Source organism: Puma concolor, chromosome A2 (assembly GCF_028749965.1).
Source record: "Puma concolor isolate L17-30 chromosome A2, mPumCon1.1.hap2, whole genome shotgun sequence".
Taxonomy (NCBI): Eukaryota; Metazoa; Chordata; class Mammalia; order Carnivora; family Felidae; genus Puma; species Puma concolor.
The window spans coordinates 57239482-57262179 of NC_141668.1; the positions used below are offsets into that span (position 1 = coordinate 57239482).

General features: G+C 36.0%; 1 long non-coding RNA gene across 2 annotated transcripts; it reads right to left on the reverse strand.

Moving 5' to 3' along the window:
* Nucleotides 1-16849: 16849 nt before the first annotated feature.
* LOC147583217 (uncharacterized) lies at nt 16850-20392 on the reverse strand. Of its 2 annotated transcripts, none has more exons than XR_015246393.1 (3): nt 20176-20392; nt 19447-19517; nt 16850-17036 (listed from the first exon to the last, which is right to left on the reverse strand). It is a non-coding gene; the product is annotated as an uncharacterized LOC147583217 (long non-coding RNA). The 2 variants fall into 2 exon arrangements; XR_015246395.1 differs by having other exon boundaries at nt 19328-19517.
* Between the last annotated feature and the right edge of the window lie 2306 nt (nt 20393-22698).

The window sequence follows — 22698 nt, forward strand, 5'->3', positions numbered from 1 at the left end:
ATAGTTTCCATCTCCATATTTGGAGTAAAAAAACAAGTAGGAGGCTTTCTCTCTTTCTCTCTTTTTTTTCTGTTTTCTAATTGTTAACCGAGTGAATGGAAAGTACCTGGTTAATAAGCCACAGCATTGAAAACTCCCCCTTTTCAGGTGTGGACTGCACATTGGGACCCACAGAATTAGCTAAGCAAACCCAGAACCCAGCTGGGAAATTAAAATTGCCCTAGATCTACAAAGGGGGTCCTTTTGAGAGACCGAATGAATGATCCAAACCCGAAAAAATAATCCTTGTAAACACAATTCACCATAGGCAATGTACTCTAAATAGATAGAATTAAATCTAGCCCAGCTTCATAACTTATTTTCTTTCTTTAGTTACAAGTTTGAACAGCTCTGGTTTTGCTTTAGGTGATTGTAAAGGAAAGGCCTGGAAACGGGCTGGGATGGTATGAAGACGTTAAATTTGAACATAAAAGGAGCATATTCTAACTCCCATGAATCATTCTTCAGTGGGGGAGCATGTGTATTTTCCAGAGAGTATTTCACAGTCCCAAGGAATGTAGCCAGCATTGAGACCGTGTAGTGCTACAATGACGAGAAAAAGTCAGTTCGTAACCCCTGTAAGGAAGTGTGTATAGGTGCACTCTGCACTGTAAAGTGACTATCACATCAGCATTATATGACATACTTAATAATCTAATTCTTCGTGTTGGAAATGGAAATGGAAATTAGAATATTAAATGAAATATAAATGTATGTAAATAATGGGCATAGTTTTGTGACATTAAAGAGGTATGCACTAAGTTTTAACTCTCTCTCTATATCTTCTTTAATGTATGGTGGGGTTACATGCTCATAAATCCATAATAAGTTGAAACTACTGTGAGTTGGAAATGCATCAATGCACCTAACCTGAATGTCACAGCTTGGCCTAGCCTACCTTAATTAAACAGGCTCAGAACTTGTACATTCGCCTGCAGTTGTGCGATACCATGTGACACAAAGCCTGTTTTATAATAAAGTATGGATCATCTCATCCAACCTATTGAATACTGTATTGAGAGTGAGAAGAATGGTCATATGGGTACAGAATGGTGGTAGGTATATTGGCTGTTTACCGTTGTGGTTGTGTGGCTGACTGGGAACAGCAGCCCGCTGGTGCTGCCGGCATGAGAGGTACGTATCCTACCACATGTCACTAGCCTGGGAAAAGATCTGAATATGGTTTCTACTGAACTCATATCACTTTTGCACTATTGTAAGGCCAGAAAATTTTAAGTCAAACCATCGTTAAGTCAGGGACTGCCGGTGTTGTTAGATGGCTAGATATTTTATATGCTAGGCCAAAAGAACTGTGTAGCAAGAGGAACAAAATAAAGTTTGTAAATTTGTTGCAGGAGATTTTGAAGTCATTTAAAAAGAAAGACTTCCATGTTTTGTTATATGAAACCCATGCAAATATATATCAAGATGTCAGTTTTATGGAGTTGTTGAAGAGTAATATCAGTGCCATTTATCAACACTTCCTATTTGTAAAGAGGTTATAATTCTGGTTATCAAAATAAAATAAAACAGTATCCCAGCTGAGACCGGGATCCTAGCAGGTTATTTACAAACAAGTTAAATGTACATTCTGGGCTATACATATATAAGTGAATTCTCCTGAGTCCTGCAAATCATTTGTAGGATTTTCTTTCAATAAGAATAATTAGGGCCCAGGCACAAATTTTGCTTATTTCCAATAAGTACCATTGGTCAACCACAACTTAATCCTTTTTTTTCTATAATAAAATATACAAGATACTGTGAAGAAGTAGAGTATTGTTACCTTTATCATGTTGCCTGAAGGCTTCTAACAGAGGAAAAAAAGTTCCAGAAGATAGTCAGTTGATTAATTCCTGTTTCTAGCATGTTCTGCTGTCTTGCTTTGAAATTTATGATGGCTAATTTTTCATCATTTGTGGTAATGAGAGCAAATGAAATTCACAGATAGTCTAAAAATATCATTTTAGCTATTCATTCCAGTCTTCCTATCATCAGATTCTTTTAGTTGCTAAAAGTCATAAAATTAGATGAATTCAGTTTCTTCCCTGCTCCTTTGATTTCTAGCAATGAATAGGCTATGGATGGATAGCAACAGTGAGAGACCTAGGAGAGACTGCTTCTTTTGTGTTCCACCTTTGACTAGATTTTGTCCAAGTTATTGACCTCATGGTTACAGTTAAACCACATACATATTTTAATATTATATCTTTCTGAAGTTAGGATCAGATGTTCAGTATGTTTTAAGCAGAAGTTCACAAGTTATCTATGAGCTTGCTTCATCTACAGCTCTTAGGAGATGATGAATGATCCAGTAAGTGGGATGTATTGTTGTAACCATGTCTTCTAGCGTCTTCCAATGATGTACTGCAAGACAGTTTTCACTGAAATATTCCATAAGGTAGTGTTACTCATACTGAGAACTGAAGACTGCCTACAACATGATTACCTACCAAGTGATTCCTTAGTTCTATTCCAGGAGATTCTGAATTCACAGATCTGGTGTGGTATCCAGCAGTATTTATTATTATAAGATCCTCAAATGATTTTTCATGCAATGAGGTTTAGGAACCTCTGCCATAATGCATTAATACAGAAACTCCTCAAAGGCCTCACGTGTGCTTATAGACAAACTCCAGTGTCAGAGGCAAAGCCAAAGACACAAGAATTTCTGGCGCCAATGACTCTTCTCAAGGTATTCTATGGATGATTAACTCTATGAGATGTTAGTGTTTTCAGAAACAGACTTACACGACTAAGTTTGGGAAATGCTGAGTTAAAGTTAAATCCTTTACGGGAGGATTTTCCGGGAACTTATACAGGCTAAAATGCAACTGGATTATTCAAAAGAAGAACCCTTTATTCAGAGAACATTTCACAGACTAATTTTCCATAAAGCACACTGCTGAATGAATCCTATCTTATAAATGTGGAAACCAAGAACCATATTGTGAGGAGACCGACCTTCTTGAAGAGAATTATTCAGCAGACATAATCAGAGCCCTGGGTCTTGTCCACCACCTCATATCAGTGATTACTTTTTGTTTCAAGTAACAGACTCAGACTGTGACTGCCATAAGTGAAAAGGGAAGTTATTGGAAGGAATTTGAGAGCTCACAGAATCAGCAGGAGGCTGAGTGACCAGGACTGAACAAGGTCAAAAACCAAGGGAGGCATAAGCAATGGCAGTAAGGGTCCAGCAAACAAGAATGCTTTTCTAAGCAGTCCTTCATCTTTATACAACTTGCACATTCAGAATCCTGGTTGGGAATGTCTAATTTTCAGAATTTTAGTCACATGCCAGCCCCCTGGCCTTCTGGCGGTAGAGGGCATTGGGGAGGATATTTGGCCTTTGGCTTCCTCAGTGGAAAATATAATACCATTTCCCATCAAAATGACATGAAGCCGCCTTAGGTTGATTAAGGGAGCCCTGTAAAGTGACAAACGCTCATCACTCACATATCCTGGCTTCCACAGGCAACTGCTTTGCATTACAGATGGATTTTGGGTAATGATGAAGCTTTAATTTAACTACCTTGCCTACTAACTAATGCTTTGGTTAGTGGTATTAGTTATCTTCATGAGTACTTGTGAATGAAACATTTTATATGTGCACAGTCTAATCCTAGCTTTCTGTTATCTTTCTTTAGCATATGCAGCAAACTAATGCTTATTCAGCCTTTAACTCCTCAGAATCATTATAGAGATATGATGACGTTTGAATTAATTTTTGAGCTGTGTGAAATTCTTTATTGGTCAAGTCTATAGCAGATCCTATTGTTGACCTTTCTGTGTCCTTCCAGCCCCACTACTTCATTCCACATGGCCAGAAGTGCTGCGAACTGAACACTCATGGCCCCTGTCTCAACCAAGGACTGACCTAATAGGAATGGAGAAATAAATATTCTAGCTTCCTTGCTCTTTGTATGGAATCACTTTGGGACTTGTGTTCTATACTAGTGCTTCTCACACTAGTTTTGGACCAGTTTTGAAATTTTCAATCCATTATTGATTAGTACTTTAAACAATAAAACATAATGAATTACTAGAAAAATGGATGCCACCCAAATGTCAAATTTTTATAAAAGTTCCTCAATACAAACTTTTATTTTTTATACGTGTTTTATCCTGGAGCAGTCTGGGAAGGTGCAGACATTGATACCATCACACACCACATTCTGAGCAATATTGAGCACCATTTTCCCAGGTTCCCCTATAGAAGTAAGCCACAGATGTCCACAGAGATAACTGTATTCAGACATATTCTTCATTGGCCACTTTTTCCTCCCTCATTTCTCCATTGTTCCCTAGTATTTCCTTGTCTCAGGGTCCTCTTCTGGAGGAACCTAAACTAAGAAAAATAATAAATGAGCCTGAAAAACCACTCTCTGGACTCCTCCATGTATGAATTTGAATTTTATTCTTGTCTAGCTATAAGGCAACCCACAGAAGAAAAAGCACAGGAGCTTTGAGGTCTGAAAAATCTAAATTTGAATCTGTTATTTAGTAGCTGTGGAACCATGAGCAATTAATTAATTAATTTACCTTCTCTGAGCCTTGATTTATTCACTTATGCACAACGAAATTAAGATAACTACAAGAATTGCAAATTAAAACAATGAGACCCCACTGTACTTCTAGTGGAATGTCTAAAATCCAGAACACTGACAACTGGCAAAGATATGGGGCAATAGGAACCCTCATTCGTTGTTGGCATGACATGCAAAATGGTAGAGCCACTTTGAGAGAGTTTCATGATTTCTTACAAAACTAAGGTACCTCTTACCATATAATTCAGCAATTGCACTCCTTGGTATTTACCCAAAGAAGTTGAAAATTTATGTCTACACAAAAACCTGCACGTGGAAGTATATTGCAGTTCTATTCATAATAGCCTAAACTTGCAAGCAATCAAGATGCTCTTCCATAGGTGAATGGATAAATAAACTGTGGTTATATCCAAACAACAGAATATTATTCAGTGCTAAAAAGAAATGAGCTATCAAGCCATGAAAAGATATGAAGGAACCTTAAAGGCATATTGCTAAATAAAGTAAGCCAATGTGAAAAGTCTACATAATGTCTGACTTTTAACTATATGACATTCTGGAAAGGCAAAAATGTAGAAATAGTAGAAAGATGGTTGCTAGGGGAAGGGGGAAGGGAAGGATAAATCGATGGCACACGGTATTTTTATGGCAGTGAACCTATTCCATATAATACTACAATGGTGGATATATGTCATAGTACGTGTGTCAAAACCTGTAGAATATACAACATCAAGAGTGAATCCTAATGTTAACTATGGACTTTGGGTGATAATGATGTGTCAGTATAGTTCAGCCATTGTTTCAAGTGTACTGCTGTGATACGGGATTTTGACAGTGGGGAAGGCTGTGTGTATCAGGGAGCTAGGAGGCATATGGGAACCCTCTGTATTTTCCATTCATTTTTGCAGTGAAACTAAAAATACTCAAGTTTATATAGTGCACACGCACACCACACACACACACACACACACACACACACACACACACACACACCTGCCAAATAAGATTATTATGAGAATCAGAGGAGAGGTCACGAATGAAACATGTTAGAATTCATCATATATTATCTCAAGGGTTTTTGCAGTAGCAATTTAGATTATTTAAACTTCACAATATAAACAACATTGAAAATACATACTTATTTCAAGACTTGGATCTTATCGTAAAAATATCACCCAAAATTTTGATTTTGCTGAATACATACAGAACTCTTTTCTGGTAACTATACAATTCTTTACGTACATCAGTGGATGTAGTGAGCATGTTTTTATATAGACACCTCTATTCCTAGCATTCTTTACGATGGTCTAGTTTTTTTTTTTAATTTTTTTAATGTTTATTTATTTTTGAGAGAGAGAGAGAGAAACAGAGAGAGAGACAGAGCTCGAGAGGGGAAGGGCCAGAGAGGGAGACACAGAATCTGAAGCAGGCTCCAGGCTCCAAGCTGTCAGCACAGAGCCCGATGCGGGGCTCAAACTCACAAACCACGAGATCATGACCTGAGCCGAAGTTGGACGTTTAACCGACTGAGCCACCCAGGCGCCCCATATGATGGTCTCGTTTTAAGTCTCCTTAATCAAACAAAATTGTTCTGCAGTCTTTCAGCCTGAAGTCATCCTTGTGCAGTTTGACATAAGACTATATGAAAGCTTCATTCATTTGTACATGACAGGGGCAATATACTTAATACGGCCTTTTATTTAAAATCCAACATGTTTAAACTTATATGTGGTCAGGAGGGTAATATGTATATGTAGTATATTTTAAATGTTATTGTTTTATTGCTCAGTACTCTAAATGTATAGCAATGTTAAGGATCCACAGCTGGTTTTCCCAAATAAAGGTATCAGCAGATATTAAAAAGACAACATGTCACCACTGACATTGTTCATCTGTTGAGCCTTGATGGTATGTGGACTGATTTGCATGTCATTACACAGCTAAAGGCCTTTCTGAACTTCAATAACTCAGAGTAAGCCCACTACTAACATTTTCTCTCTCAGCGTTTTCTCATGATCACATAGCCTCTGGAGAATGAAGTCACTACAAAATTTAAATTATTCTAATCAGATTCACATGGCATTTTTATACTTGGAATGCTTCCATTCTTGTCCCCCTTCTCCAATTTCAGAATTACTTCATGCTTCACCTTGAAGAATGTGACCTTTTCACATAGTAAGGAAATTCTTTGTAAATTAGGCACAGGATATTCAATTTCAACATTCATTTAATAAATATGTAAATATTTATTGAACATTTGCTATGTGTAAAGTGATAGATCCTATCATTTTCTCAAAGATATTAATTAATCTGATTTGGAAATAATATGTAATAATAAAAAAAGGTGACTGAGTTGGTAAATAGGATAGGTCAGAAGTAGACCTTAACATCAATAAAAACTTAATACAACGCAAAATATCCTTTGAAAATTGATGGAGAAGGAATAAATAATTTAATAAATGGTATCGGGATCATTTTTGCTATTTGGGAAAAAACAATATTATTTTAGAAACTTACTTTATACCAGAATAAATTCAGGATGGATTAAAGGGCTTAGTGTAAAACTACAAGACTATATATTTCTTTTTTTTTCTGATATTGACAATAAAATTTCTTTCTAAACTGTAAAGATTATTTATCCAATTTCAAAAGAGCAAATCAACAAATTTGATGATGATTTCTTTAAAACCTAAGTGTTTATACTTACTTTATAAAAGGGTAAAAAACATACACCATAGCATGTGTTCATACAAATCAATAAGAAAATATTTAGTTTACAATAGATATATGTGCAACACTAATTTCATTCTGGGAAGTTAGTCCTGTAAATATGCAGAAATATAGGAAAATGTTTATAAAGATGCACATTTCAGTATAATATACAATAACAACAAAAAATGCAAATGATATTTTTGGCCATGTGAACCCTTTTCAAGCTAAATTAATGAGAAGATTATCAAGTTTTTCAGTGTGCCCTAGGTATTATTATTCTCTCTCAGAGATGTATGCTACATAACACCTGTCTTTCATTAGTTAACAAATTATATTAATCTCACTTTAGTGAAATGTCCATAATCTTTTCCTTCCTATTTAATGCTTTTACTGCTGCCTCAGTTCAGGCTTTTCTAATCCTTCTCTTGAACACCCAGCCTTCTCATCCCCACAATGCCATAGGAGCTTTCCTTCTGAAATATGAATCTAAACTTGTTATTATTTTCTTAAACCTTTCTATGGTTCATCTTATGCTATTCCCCATCCTTTCTCTAAGACATGAAAGAGACCTTAACTTAATTGTTGAGAATCATTTCTAATGCCACTTCTACAAAATCTTTCAGAATTTCTCTTGGCATAATCTACAATATCTTTCATTTTTAGTAATCTGTAAAAAATTTTTCATTAAAAAAGTAGCATGTTTTTATTTTAGAAAATTTGAAGAATATATTGCATTTTCATGGTGAATTTTATTTGCTTTTTTTATGTGGCTTTGTTCATACTGGATCTACCATTTTTGTTTTTAATATGCATTCTTCATGAATATCTTTCTATGTTATATATTATTCCCTAGTGAGTTTGTTATTCAGTTTACTTAAATATGCTCCTTGATTCTACCAGATTCTTGGCAGGGAAACAGATAGCTTACTCAAACTGGATAATTTGAGGAGAATTTGTTAATAAAGGGACTATTTATAAACATGGGGATAGAGTGTCAGTGATAATGCTGTATTCTTGAGTTAGAAACAGTGAGGAGATGCATCACTATCCTTAGGATTCAAAGAGTAAAAGAAGGGTGCATTACTAAACCCCAGAGGTATTGAGTGTGTGCATATCACGTGACAAGTTCTGTTACCTCCATTCAAGAGTCACAGCCAGCCTGAGGTCATCTGCATAGAAGGGACAGGAGGAATAATTGCCCCCACTTCATTCTTTTTCTCTTCTCTGGTGTCCTATAAGACATACCATGGGCGAAGCCTATCCCTTAGGATAGAAGGATAGAAGAGGATAGTGGAGCCATAGCCAGGGTCCAGGCAGGCTGGCCCCTTATGGCAGACAACATAGTGGAGTGGAAAGCTGGTGGGGCAAGCAAAAGATACCTGGCATACCCTTAGGATGGGATGTAGGTCGTTTATGGTTTTTGACCATTTTAATAATAAACATATTTGCATAAATATTTATTTACATTATTAAATATTTAAAGATTCTTTTCTTAGGAAAATTCAAGGTGAAGGTTACTGGGTCAAAGATTAGATACATTCTTGAGGCTCTTGATACTTCCTGCCGAATAGCTTTGCTTTTCCAAAGGACCCAGAAGAATAAGAATGAAGGGACTTGATGAGAAATTTTGCCCAGTGAAGAGCCCAACCCTGGGAAATCATTGTGTCTTTGGAAATGGCATCTTAAGGGAGGCTCCCAGCAGGAAATGGAAAGCACAGTTAAGCTGGATAATTGAAGCCTAAAGGCAGGTTTTATGGAAGGGAACAAGTAATAGTGTGGTCTTCTGGGGCTGATAGCAGTGAGGAATTTTTAGCACCTTTGGCTTATAGGGTTAAGAAGAGGTGTTATTTCAAGGAACACACACAAAGGGCATGAAGGAACTGTATAAAGAAAGCCTCCAGGGGTGCCTGGGTGGCGCAGTCGGTTAAGCGTCCGACTTCAGCCAGGTCACGATCTCGCAGTCCGTGAGTTCGAGCCCCGCGTCAGGCTCTGGGCTGATGGCTCAGAGCCTGGAGCCTGTTTCCGATTCTGTGTCTCCCTCTCTCTCTGCCCCTCCCCCGTTCATGCTCTGTCTCTCTCTATCCCAAAAATAAAAAAACGTTGAAAAAAAATATATATAAAAAAAAAAAAAAAAAAAAAGAAAGCCTCCAGACTGGAAGAAAGGAACCAACCAGTTAGTAAGCCAGCAGGGCAAAAGAAGGGCAAATAAAGACCTTGATATCAATTCCTACTGTCCAAACTCCTGACCGTGCCTCAGAGGGACCAAACCCAATGAAAACCAGAATTAAAGTAGCCCTTTAATGCAATCTACACTGGCCAGTTTCCTGGGAGACAAAGAGGGTAGAGAGGGAACTGGATAGGTAAATGGAAAATATCCAATGTGTTTAACTTCAAAGGCAATCAAATGGTCAAAGGAAAGGAGATTGGCTTTATTAAGATTGCCATAAACTATCTTGGCAAGATTAGCAAAAGAAACATGAAAATTGCCCTTTACATTTCACATCTCTGCCTAATTATTGTTTTTATTGCTGCTAGAAAAAGTCAATTTCCTGTCAGATATACCCCTAATTATTTGTTTGAGTTCACTGGATCTTCTTGATTCACTGTGAAACACAGTTTCAGAATCAAATGTGAACACATGTTTTGTTTGGCCCTCATACTATCTGCCTATAGAGTGATTTAATTGTTTAAAATTTTTTTTTGCCAAATGTTATAAAGCCAGGAGATCTCAAAAAATCTTACTTTTAGCTTCTCTTGACCAGTCAGACTATTGAACACAACTGGACCTACATTTCTCCAAGGCACTGAGCTGGAGCTGTATATCTGCTACCACCTAAGAAGGAGCTGCCAGGCGCTTCACTTTGCCACAGTCCTCACCACTCCTGCTCTGTTTATGATAGTCAGTTATCATTTTGCAACGTGATCATGTTACTGCTTCTCATATACCTGGGCTGGGTTTGTTCGTGTATGTTCCATGCCCAGGTCCTATAGTCATTGGAGTTTGCAGTCCCTGCACTAGTGACTCATGGACAAAGGAGGCAGTGCCCAGCCTCCTATTTCTTTATTTTCTTAGGATCAAATGACCATTTCAGCCTCCGGTTCTTTATTTTCTTAGGATCAAATGTCCATTTAATCTCAATGCAGCAGGAACTACATTATCATCAGTGGAATGTGGCATGAGTAAAATTACTGGCAATGTTTCCACAATTCCTTTTACCAAATAGCGATTGCCTGTTACCTGTTGTGTGTCCTCGACCTCACCACTTTCCATTATGCTTCGTCTCTGAGTTTTACCTGACCTGCAGGAAGTGTGTTGGAATTATAATAGCTTTTCTCTCATTAAAACAGATTTATTTTTGTGAAATTAGACACTTCTCAGATGGTTTTAAGTCCTGAAACTAAATAATAGTATGACTCTTCATTATGGACACTGAAGATGCTATTGGAGCGATGTTCAAGCAAAGGTATACATACAACTGAACAATATCGAGTTTTGTTATTTGCCTAAAATATTTAGTAGGACTTTAGGCCCAGAACTATTTGTCAACACTCCTTAGATTATTAGGAAGGTTAAAAGATAACAAGAGTTTGAAGAACTTAAAGATTTATTTTAAATATTTTACCCTAATAGCAAACAATCTCTGTCTAAAGAAGGAAGAGAAATAACAACTAGAGGCACAATGGCCACATGACTTTACTTGAGAAGATCAACAGAGCTTGAAAAATCAGTCCAACAACCTTACTCTGTCTTCATTTTCTCTTATCTATTTTAGACCCCAGTACAGAAGATTCAGAGACATGTTGGAAAACATATATCTTTATGTTTTGAGGAAGGTGGAAAATAATTTTTGCTGACAGGGAACCAGATTCTTAAGACTAAGAAGGATTCAAAGAGATAAACTTCTTGGTAGGACATATTAGATTAAGTAAGTGACTAAAGCCCTTTCAGCATAACATAAGAAGTTCTCTCAAGGCTCAGTCATCCTGAGATGGAAAAGAACCTAGAGCAGTAGAGTGAACAGGGTCAGGAAGATTAGAGGTGGTACCTCAGTGCAGGTAAGAGATAAAAAGCCAGGTATGAATGAAAAGTTTAAGGACAAATTAAAAGTAAGAGCTTTGGAAAAATGGATAAGGTCTGAGAGTCTAATGTAAAACATGGTAACTATAATTGATAACTCTGTATTGTATAACTGAAATTTGCTAAGGGGGTAGAAAAATATTCTCATACAAAAAGATAAATATGTGAGGTGATTGATGTGTTAATTACCTAGATGGGGGGAATTCTTTCACAATGTATACCTAATCAGATCACCATGATGTACACTTTAAATATGTTATAATTTTGTATGCCAATTAACTCAATGAAACTGAAATTTTTTTCGCAAGTAAGATTTTAACCTTAATACTATATTTATCTTAGGTTTTTATTATTATACATTTTATACCGAGTAAATCATTAGTGAACCAATATATATCTTTATTACTAAATCAAGAAACACTATAGAGCTCTGGTGTACATCTATCTTTCTTCTAAATTCTAGGATATAATAATGAATAAGACATAGTATTTATGTCCTAGGACTTCATGGTACACTGAGGGTGATAGTCATTTAAAATATAACTACAGGGGCACCTGGGTGGCTCAGTCAGATAAACTTCCAACTCTTGATTTCAGCTCATATCATGACCTCAGGGTTGTGAGTTTGAGCCCCACATTGAGCTCTGTGCCATCAGCTTGGGATTCTCCCTGTCTGTCTCTCTCTCTCTCTCTCTGCCCCTCCTGTCCACCGTCTCTCTCAAAGTAAATAGATAAACTTAAAAAATTAAAATATAACTACAATATAATCCTATATTGATTACAAAAGCAATATGTTTGAAATATATAGAGTAGTATAGGGAAGTGAAAAGTTTACTCCATCGGAGAATTGGGAATGGCTTTACATGAGAGAAGTCTGGGCAGGGTTTTGAAGAATGAGGAATGGATACTGGAGTAATGAAGTGGATGGAACAGAATGTGCAAGGGCCCAGAGCTATTAAGTTTTGTAGTGGGTTCCAGTTTGATGGTGGGAGGAAGTAGCCAATAATGAGACTAGAGAGGTGTGTAGAAATAGACCATGGAACAGCCCATTGGCCAAGGAGCTTAGGCTTTCTCCTAAGATGATGGGGAGTCATTGCAAAGTTCTAAGCAGGCAGATGGTTTGGTTAGACTGGCATGTTGGATTTATCACTCTGGTTAGTGTGGGGAGTGAATGTCAGAGGATGAGAATGGAGCAGGATTAGGTGACATGTGCAAAGGACCTGGGCCAAGAAAGTGATATTTGGTGATGGAGAGGAGGTAATAGATTTGGGAGATATTTAGGAGGTTAAAAAAGAGATATTTATGATAAATTTTGTGATTAGTTAAGGAATATAAGAGGAAAACTAAGATATACTGGGGAAGATAATTTAGAAATGGCCTGTAGGAATTTCAGATGGAGATATCCAGGAGGAAGTTGGGAATATAGGTTTGAAGCTTAAAAAAGAAGTATATACTGTTATTATAGATTTGAAAGTAAAAATATTCTAGGTGATATATGAAGTCATGGGCATTCTTTGGGGAAATATTTAGAAGGATTACAGTTTATGGCCAAGAAGAGGAGTCTGGGAAACAGCACCTGAAGGCTGAGACAAGGTGGTCAGTGAGGCAGGAAAACAAAGATAGTAGAGATTCATTGATAGAAACCAAGAAAAGCTGCAACATTTCTAAAAGGAAGCAGTGATTAGAAGGTCAAATGCTATAGAAAAGTCAATTCTCATAAGGGCTTCAAATGCCCTACTTGATTGGAACCCAGGAGATCACTGCTGTTGTCAGGGAGAGCATCCTCTATGAAGGGTGAGTTAGAAGCCAAACTGCACTACATGAACAAGTTGGAGACATCTTTTGAGATACTGACATGAGAAGAGGATGAAAGAGGACAGAATAACCTGACAGGAACTTCTGCATTTCTCAAAGAATCTTTACATATGCTGCCATATTCATATTTTTATAAAATCAATATGGAAACTTTTGTATCACAACATAAGCCATGTCTGTAGGACAGTTTATCTGTTGTCAGCCTTCCTGGGGGTAGGAATTGACATTTCAGATTTCAGTCTAAGAGGAAATTAGTATTATATATAACACTTGATAGGGAAATTCAAACACCCCTGTATTTCAAGGCATACTTGATATAAGAAATGGAAGCTATAGAAACAGAATTTGCAGTACAATCATTAAAATAACAGACAAAATAAAACATATTTGTGTAAGTTTGACACTCTGATATAGGGAAAATAGGTAAAGATCTGCTTTAGAGGCCAGATTCTTAGACATAAAGAGCTAGAAGGAACCTGGCACACTGGGTAATTGTTGAATTGAATTTTAGGAATTAAGCCTTTTGTAATATGAATGAAAAATTGGGTAGTAGAAGGGTAATGTGATTTAATCAAAATTGCTCAATGAATAAGTAACATAAACCAGCATTAGTTATATTTCACAGTTAAATTTGATTCTCATTCATTTAGTGCATCTTATGTGCCAGGGACTATGCTAAACACTTTCTATTCATTTTATCTTTTAATCTTCAAAGGCAGTTATTACCTCAATACTTTTATTATTACATTTTGGAGAAGAGGAAACTTAGTCACAAGAGCTAAAATAATGTCCAAGATCACTTTGTAAATGGTGGAGTTAGCATTTAAACCTAGGCGATCTAGGGGCGCCTGGGTGGCGCAGTCGGTTGAGCGTCCGACTTCAGCCAGGTCACGATCTCGCGGTCCGTGAGTTCGAGCCCCGCGTCGGGCTCTGGGCTGATGGCTCAGAGCCTGGAGCCTGTTTCCAATTCTGTGTTTCCCTCTCTCTCTGCCCCTCCCCCGTTCATGCTCTGTCTCTCTCTGTCCCAAAAAATAAATAAACGTTGAAAAAAAAAATAAAAAAAATAAAAAAAATAAATAAAAAAAATAAACCTAGGCGATCTAACTAAGAGGGAAATGCTTTTAATCATGACCATCTTCTACCAGATATAGGCACACTGTATAATTATTACTTGAAGCTGTTAGAGACATTCAGCTTTTTGTTTTATAGATAAGGATCATACGTATGGCATTAAAGACTCTGGTTTTGGCTTTAATAAGGAAACAGAAAAAAACAGAAAAGTTACAATGCAATAATTGAGAAATTGAATTAATAAATTGGTGTTTTCCTTCAACAAATAGATTTTGAAAAGAAAAACATAATTTTGATTTTTTCTTTTTACCACAAATGTAATGTAATAATAACATGTTCAGAAAAGCTTATTGTCCATGATGAAATAACACATTTTTGCCAAGGTAATTATTATAATAATAGGCTATTTCACATTTTTCCCTCCTCCACCCAAGTCATTTTTTTTTTAATTAGCAGACTTTCATCTGCTTAGCATCTGAGGCAGATGGCAATGTATTTACGTAACTGGTTGTTTTTTGGGGGGTGGGGTAGCAAGGCAAGTTCAAAACTTATCAAGAACTTTAGTTATCATCTTGAACTATGTAAATCATACATATTATTTTTGATTTGATGTAAATTATTTGATTTAGCTTGACACTCCAGTAGTAAAATTCTAAGAATATTGACTGATGTCTTTATATACACCTTAGGGAATTAATGGAAAATCCAGTAAACAGAACTGATTTTATCAGTGGAGAGGTACATAGCAGACCGAGCCCATTCAATCTGAATTGGCTGTTCAGCATTTACTAAATGGTGCTGTTTACTGACTTAACAAGAATTAATGAAGCCTTAGGGTTTGCTTCCCTTCCAGATAAGTGCAGAAGAATGAAATGAGAGTCTGGCATAGGTCCTTTTTCTTGCTGAACCTGGCAGGCTAAGTTCAGGTATGCATGGTGGCCAAAGGTTTTCAGTGGAGGAAGGGGCAGAGGGGTACCAACAGAATCACCTATTGGAATTTTCTAATTTTACTCTCTAGACTCTACAAACATTTCTCTCCAAGTTAAGAGTCACAGTCTCCAGGTAAAAGGGCCAGTGTCTCTGGTTCTCATGCTTAGCTGCATATTAGAATCACCTAAAGTACTTTTAAAAACTACTGGCATTGAGTATTTTTTGGACTAGAATCCTTAGAGTTGGGGATTGAGCTGGTATTTAAACAGAGTTAGTATTTCAAAACAAAAAGTAAAAATTTGGCAAATTATTCTAATTTGTTTCCAGAGTTGAACATCACAGGCTCACTTGTATAGGTTGAAAATCCTGATATTCTAACTCATTGTACTCCTCCTGCCCTCAACACACGCACCATTTTCTCATGATTGAGAACATCAGATTTATATGATGATGAAGAGAATCATGGGTAAGAATGGAATACCCCACTGCTGAAGCAGATCTAGGTCTGAGTTTCTCAACCTTTGCACTATTTAGGTTTGGTAACTATTGTTGGGGAGTGGGGCGGTGATGTACATTGTAGGCTGTTGACTATCATCCCTAGCTTCTACCCACTAGATGCCAATTGCATTTCTTTCCAACCTCCTCCCCCCCGCCCCCTCACAAATTGGGCCTACCATTAAATGTCTCCAGACATTGCCAAGTGTCCCCTAGCAGGCAAAATCACTTCTGGCTGAGAACCACAGATCTAGGCAATAAACTACAGCAGGACCTAGCAATGATTCAGGGATGGATCTAGCTGGATAGAATTAGATATCCTTAAATGCAAACTGGAATGCATAAAGGCTTATCTGGGGCTTTACATCTTATCCAAAGAAGTCACAGAACTATTTGGGATTTTTTCTGGTTATCTGTTGCTGCATTAAAAAAAAAATGTAAAGAATAGTGGCTTAGAATAGTGACAACATTAATTTTATTCATAAATCTGCAATTTTGCCAGGGCTAAAGGAGAGAGGTTGTTTTTGCTCTACTGGGGTGGCACAAAAACTGGGGGCTAGAATCATCTGAAAACTCACTCACAACTCTGCTGGCTGATGGCTGGCTGTCGACAGGGCCTTCAGCAGGAGCTATGGCTGAAAGACCTACACGTGGCCTTTTCATGTGGCTGCTTGGCTTTCTCACAGCATGGTGGCTGGATTCCAAGGGCAAGTGTCTCGAGAGAACCACGCAGAAGCTGTTTTGCATTTTATGAGTTGGTCTTGGAAGTCACATAACATCACATCCATTGTGGTCAAAAGTCTGCCCAGATTCAAGAAGAGGGAACATAAACCCCATTTTTTGGCAAAGAGATGTCCATGTCACTTTATAGGAAGAGCACATAAGACGGTATGTATTGCCATAGTCATCTTTGGAAAATACAAACTGCCACAAATTTGAAATGGCAAATCATTTAGAATTGGTTATCTGGAGTCTATGACACTGTTATCTAAGGATTTTACTAAGGACCACATATATCAATAAGCTGGTTACTAATTGTTTTAAATGCCAATGTCTGGACCTCTCTCTCAAGGATTCTCATTTGGCAGATCAGATTTAGGCATCTGGTGTCTGGTTTTTCGAGAAGTCCTCAAAATAATTCTTATGCGTGTTAAGAATGTTCTTTGTTTATACAGATGCTTTAATCATTTACACATTTCCATTACACATTTACACATTTTCTTCTCTGAAACAAAGTGGTGATACTTTGAGGAGAGAGAGAGCTTTGAGGAATGTAAGTCTCCAGAAGAATCACTTCAGACATGCCTTTGGGTTTGTAATATGCACATGTTACTTGTCAAGAGACACTTTGAAAGTAGTGTTGTTGATTGGAGTTTTGTGGACATTTGATTTTAGTTTCCACACATGTCAAAATGGAAAAAAAAAAAGGAAAGAGATTACATTATAGTCACAATCAAGAAATCTGTTTTTTTTTTAAGTCTAGTTTTATGATCAAATTTTATATGCTTTTATGTTAGGCATCAAAAGAAAAAGCAACATTTATAATGATGTAGTTGAACTTGTGTCATAAGGAAGGATTCTTTGTAGAAACTTGACATGATAATGTATATGGTGATGGGAATTCCATTTTCAAGGAACCTCATGAAATATGTGGGAAATAAATGCTAGTAGAAGACATTTCCCTGAACTTTGCTGATCAAGCAACTTCAATGACCTAAAATATACTTGAGAAAGCAGCATGTAAAAAAAGCCTCTGTGCAATCAAAATAGAATACAAAAGTTTATACTTTACTTGGTTTACATGCTATTAACTTGCATGAAAGTCTGATAGTAAGGTTCCCACCTTACAACAAAGGAAAAACATCACGTTAGAATGCGTCAGAAGTGAATGACTACAATCTGGCACAATGAGAAGTAGAACTGAGGCAACAACAAAAATTCAATTATTTCAAAGCAGAGTAGTTTTTCAGAGTATAGGAAACCCACTTTTATATCTCACTCTTTTTAAGGGCACCATTCTAGTACAGAGGTCCAGCAACTATTTTTTCATCATAGTAAGTCCGACTTTTTGAAAAGCTTAACTGATATTAAATATATTCTGTTTAAGAGATCAGGAAAATATTTAACAATTTGAGAAAAAAAATTTCTTCTAAGTGGTTAAAATTAAATAAGCTTTGGTGATTTAGTAGACGAACTTCCATTATGTATAAAATTATTTTTTGTAGATTGCCTCATTTGTAGAAGGTGCTAGATAATAAGTGTTTCCTTATTGACATGCAAATAATTCATTTTATTAAGATTTTTCTTATTTTTTTTTACAAAAATAAAAGCTTAGGTGTGACATAAAATCTAATATGGCACTCTAAATCTAATAAACTGTATCAACATTTCAGAGTTATATTCATATCAGCAAATGCTAATAAGCTGGGAAGCACACAAGAACCAAAGGAGTCATCTAATCTACCACCAAGTCCTACTGAATTTTGTTCCAGAATTCCTTTCAGATATATTCACTTCTCTGACTCCACTGCCACCAGCCTTGTCCATGTCACATCATTTCTCCCACCTACGTTTCCTCAATAGGCTTCTTTCTCCCATTTCTCTTGGCTGCCCCCAATCCCTTCTCCATGCAGCCATCAGATCAAATCAGTTCCTTTTCCAGTCTGTTACTGTGACTTTCCATTCTATTTCAAATAGAACTAAAGTCCTTAGCTTCTCCTTCACCATCCTGAATGATGGACTTTCGTCTTACTTCTCCACATCTCACGAAACTCCCCTTTGCTCACTCTGCTCTAGATCCTTTGGCCCTCACTAAGTGTTTTGGCCTTTGTATAGACACTTCCTTATGCCTTTTCTCTATATTCTTGGCAGAGCTGGCTCCTTGTTCCTCAGGTGTCAGTTTGAGTATTGCCCCGTCCAAGAGGCCTTTCTTGATTACGCTACCTAATGCAGGTCTGTCTTTCCTCACCATTATTCTTTATTACAGTACAGTGTGTTTAAGTTCTTTTGTAGTTTGTATCATAATGCATTTTGTTTACTTATTTATTTTGTTTCCCTCACAAGCCCCATGATGGCAAATACCAGTCTGTTTTATTAAACATTGATAATGGCAAATACCTGGCACATAGTAGGTGTGTAATAAATATTTTTTGAAATAATAAATAAGTGAATAGTGGCCTATAAATAAATCAAGAGCTAAATGCTTGGAATTTATAATGGCAGGTGAGTATGCTAATAAACTTTTCTGCATCTTTAAGAAAAATTGAGGTGATTCATAGATGTTCTATCAATATGGATTTTGAGATGAGAAGTTTGTAGAGTTCATAACTGATTTCTCACTGTGATATTATAGATTGCATTGATTCCCTTCTCCAAACATGACTTTTTCATAATACAAGTAGGGTGTTAGAAATGTTTGGCCTGATTCAATCAAGTGTTTCTTCAGAGGAGAATAAAAGGAGTGAGGTTATGGATATGGAGATACAAAGCTGGGAATTATTAATTCTGTATCCCATTTACCCTCAAGCACAATTAAGAGATTACACCTGTCATGAATGTTCTCTATGGAATTTGCAGAGTTTAGCATATACATTACATTCAGTAATGGTTCAATAAACATGAGTTTAATTGAATTTACCTTGTAAAGTTGGAAATGAGATACATTTATCTTTGTTCAGGCTTCTAGATTTACTCCATGGCATCCAATTAATGATAATTTTAATATAGATTATGACAAAAAAGATGTTGGTTTCTTACATTCATAAGTGGTGCATGCTTCTTGAAGCCAGATACCATGACTTAAGTATTTTTCCATTTTCAAGATGGGCCTAGGAATGGAGGTGGTACACAATAAAAACAGAAATAAATTATATTTTTTGAAGGAATGGAAATATTTCAGACCACCTAGGGGATCTAATTTAAATTACTTTTCTGTACCGAATAGATTGAGAAGCAGATATAATAATATAGGCTTCTAATGCAAATACGCAAAAGTGAACAAACATGCTGAAATAGATCTCTTTACACTTATGTAGAAATATGTGATGATACAGGCAACAATTTTATTATTAAAGGAATGCACAGTAGGTCTTATGTAAAATAAAATAAAAAAGAAACCTTTAGGTGGCGGCCAAGAGCTATGATTATGAATTCCTTAGGCTGCTTTTATGAGAATTTATGATCTTGTTTGAAAGTGGTCATGTTAAACAGACTATTTAAACCACAGTAATTGAGTGCAAAGCAAATACAAGAAACAAAATTAGGTCTTCAAAGAAATGGATCTGAGTGTTAATATCATTAATCAAATCCTGATTTTGATTAAACAATGGGTATTCTGATTATGAATATTCGTTAGGAAGCCAGATCTGGGAAGAGAATTTTATTGGAATTCAGTCATGGGATTAATTACTCTTGGCAGTTAAATAATTATTTTAATTTTGAAACAAATCATCTTTAAAACAAAGTGGTAGCATTTTAAGAACTCACAGAGTGTAATAAAGATGTCAAAACTGTCCAGATGCTATTGTGCAATTGGAAACTCCACTCAAAATTGACACAATGCCCCAGAAAAAAAGGTCAATGATCTAACTCATTCTTGCAACATCTGCCAGAAGCTATGGCTTCTTGGAGTACTGTGTTCTTTTTCTCTTGCATTACTCTCTCAAATGAAAGTTGATGATCAAATCCATCATATACCTCTTTAAATTCTAGGGGAAAAAGGGGGAAATAAAAATAATTTTAAAGTGTTATGATTTTTTGATGGTATGCACTAGGTTTTCCTCTCTGTTCTTTTTATCAATATGCTTTAATCTACCAGAGGAAACAAATTTAAGCATCATTATTAGAAATTTCTTGGTAGTAATTTTCACTTAAAGTTATTATTAATGATTCATCTGTTAGCATTTAGATTCATGCTGTACACGTTGACAACACTTTTGGCAAGATAGACTAAATTTGGATATTTGTTTCCAATTAATTAGAACTTATGTGATGACGTATCTCTAGTTCAATTCTTGTCCCCTTAAATAGCACATTTAACATCAATATATGCACACTCAAGATCATGGAGGAGGGAAAACAAGTAAAAGACAAACTTAGAACACATGGAGTTGACAGGTTTCAAGATGCAATAAGAGTACAGAAACAAATTAAAATACTATAGCAAAAACCACACGTTACTGTTGAGCAGTAAAAAAAAAAAAGAGAAGGAAAAGTGTGGGTTGATATTAATAAAGAAAAGCTCTATAGAGAAGATAAGTAAATTGGTGATTTCCCAGTGCATTATTGGGAAGGGAATCATTTTAATCCCGAAGAAACTCTATTTCAATTACTGAATGTTCATATTCCAGAACTGTAGTGTAGTAATATAGATGTAACAGTAGCATTGAATTGTTCGTATTCTAAATATTCTCCACTATGTTAGTCAATGGCAAGGTAACATCCCCTCTCAAAAAAACATTTCGTATGTTGTTTGATTACGTAGCAAACTTCATTCCTCTAGCAGTTTACAATGTAAAATTGTCTATGAGTAAAGTTAGGCTAAAAATCTAGAAAGTTGGACCTATGGGATTAATGTGGTAAACATATATTCTCCTTGTCACCATGAATATTCAAAATGATATTCCTGAGGATAGGAATTAGGAGAGCTGGCTCTAACATGATTCTGATGGTATATATGGTGATAAAATTATAGTCAGGATACATCACTTCTCTGGAAACATTTTTCTTCTTTAGAACATGAAAGAGAAAAAGTGGATGGTCTGTACATTTCCTCTTAGCTATAAAATGTTACTTTTTTTTTCAGGATTTTTAGAGAGTAAAACCAAATATAATTCAACATTATCGATATAGAAAATTTTGTTCATCTAACAAGTAAAAGCACAGCATAGTTTCAGTGAGAATTGCAAAATGAATCCACTGTATATAGGGCCCCACACGTAGGTCAAGAATGGCCCCCTAACATTGTGCAATGCTCAACATGCATGACTATGGGCTGGTGCTATAATTGTATCAATAGTGAAGAAAAGAAGATGTTGGAAAATTCCTCTGTAATAAAATTTTTATATAATTTTTAATTACGAGTTTGCGAAAGCATAAATAAAGAATCTGCCACTATGCTAATGGATTTAGTTATATATGTATATCTCATATAATTTATGTAACTATATGGTCATGAATAATTCAGATATTAAGATATATATCTCCTTAGTTTAAAGCAATGCATTTAAACCTGAATGGACCATTTATCTTTACATGCAATACACTATTGCATACTTTTGGAAATTAGGTGAAAGTCTATAAAAGAAAGATGAACATCCAATTCCCAAAACAAACAAAAAAACAACTCAAACTGTATGCTCATTTGATGATAGGGAAGCAGAAGAAATCTCTATACTCAGGAAATTTTTATTATTTTATCTGCCATATGGAATAAACAGTATAAAATGATGGAAGTGCCCAAGTGCATTTACCCCAATACCATATGAAAATAAGTAGGTGAAAAACCTTTGGTTCTTGTTTCTTATAACTATTGCCGTAAAAACTATAATTAATCCTGAGCCACGTCTTTTTTCTGCTCCTTGTCAGTCGACCACATAATGTACAAAAGTTATTTTATCTTGAGTGGCAACAATTCAGCATGCTGGACTAGCTGATTTCAGAGTCCTGCTCTTTCCTACTTGATTCAAGTGAATAATGCCTGATCTAGACAAATCTAGTAGATGACAAATCTCATTGATTCTATTCACTGTGAACTTACAGAGGGGACAAGGAGAAAAAACAAAAGCAGTCTACTGTTTAAGATGCTAATTTCTAAGGATTGTCTTCTAACTTTTATTATATGAAAGAAATATTTTAATTGTTTCAGTTGTAATATTTTGCACAAAGTCCGTGGGACTGGGATTCAAGTAATCAGGAAAAAAAAAAAATACGTGGAAGGGGAGAAAAATAATCGCCAGGGTACAATCCGTAAAAATTTTAAAAGAGCAACTTGTGCAAACTTCTAGAAGA